This window comes from Stomoxys calcitrans, unplaced genomic scaffold, assembly GCF_963082655.1.
Source record: "Stomoxys calcitrans unplaced genomic scaffold, idStoCalc2.1 SCAFFOLD_115, whole genome shotgun sequence".
Taxonomy (NCBI): domain Eukaryota; kingdom Metazoa; phylum Arthropoda; class Insecta; order Diptera; family Muscidae; genus Stomoxys; species Stomoxys calcitrans.
This window is the reverse complement of record NW_026739396.1, coordinates 44,059-45,650: the sequence shown is the minus strand read 5'-3', so window position 1 is coordinate 45,650 and position 1,592 is coordinate 44,059.

Genomic DNA, 1,592 nt, shown 5'->3' with positions numbered 1-1,592 from the left:
ATCAGAGTTGATTGGTGTCCATTATGTGAGCGTTTAATTACATTGACATTGTTTGAAGCGAAATTTGTTTTTGGAGCAGCGACATGTCGCTACTATTTTTTCTTTAAGGACTCAGTACCACTTCTATCGAATGTGTTTGACAGTTGTTCGGCCGAAAAGGCGAAGTCTGTGCTAGGCTATACCTTCAAAATAAGATCATCTTTTAGTCTTAAATTACCACCTGTTTACCAGTTTTCCCAGTGTTTCTTCTCATTTGTCTTTTATTACTTACAGAAACTCTTAGAACTCAGCCTTTGATCTTCATGGTGTAGGGTTTGCCAAATTCGTCTAAGCTTTACCCTATACCAACATTTACTGGTGTACCCCTTTTTTATTGGCCAAATAACTGAGTACATGCCGTGTGTTGCCTCTTCGTTGGAATTCAACTCCCTTCTCCATTTACATGTCAACTTGAAATGAACAAAACCTAAAGTGTCGAGTGTTGAGTGGTATTTGTACACCCATCGATCCTATTGAACATTCAGAACTCAGCAATGGTGAGATGAATGAAAAAAACGGGTACTCACATACACCTAAAAAAATTCCACGAAAACCTATCAAATATAACTCTGATCTGATGGTAGCTTAAAATTGACTGTCAGTTGAGTGACACAAAAATGGTGAACAAAAATTGCCCAGATTTATTGATGTTCGAATGGAATTTTCTCTGTCCTAACATTGGCAGTGTTGGTGAGACTTAAAAATCATTAATACGAAAATGATTGGCATACGTGAGGTTTATTGGATAGTTAGATTCAAAATAGTGAAAAAAAAAAAACAATAAAAACAAGTTAAAGCGTGCTAAGTTCGGCCGGGCCGAATCTTATATACCCTCCACCATGGATCGCATTTGTCGAGTTCTTTTCCCGGCATCTCTTCTTAGGCAAAAAAGGATATAAGAAAAGAGTTGCTCTGCTATTAAACGATATCAAGATATGGTCCGGTTCGGATCACAATTAAATTATATGTTGGAGACCTGTGTAAAATTTCAGCCAATTCGTATAAGAATTGCGCCCATTGCGGCTCACGAAGTAAAATAGAGAGAACGATTTATATGGGATCTGTATCGGGCTATAGACCGATTCAGACCATAATAAACAACGTTTGTTGATGGTCATGAGAGGATCCATCGTACAAAATTTCAGGCATATCGGATAATAATTGCGACCTCTAGGGGTCAAGAAGTCAAGATCCCAGATCGGTTTATATGACAGCTATATCAGGTTATGAACCGATTTGAACCTTATTTGACACAGTTGTTGAAAGTAAAAATAAAATACGTCATGCAAAATTTCAGCCAAATCGGATAGGAATTGCGCCCTCTAGAAGCTCAAGAAATCAAATCCCCAGATCTGTTTATATGACAGCTATATCAGGATATGAACCGATTTAAACCATACTTGGCACAGTTGTTGGATATCATAACGAAATACTTCGTGCAAAAATTCATTCAAATCGGATAAGAATTGTGCCCTCTAGAGGGTCAAGAAGTCAAGACCCAAGATCGGTTTATAAGGTAGCTATATCAGGTTAACGACCGATTTGAACCATAC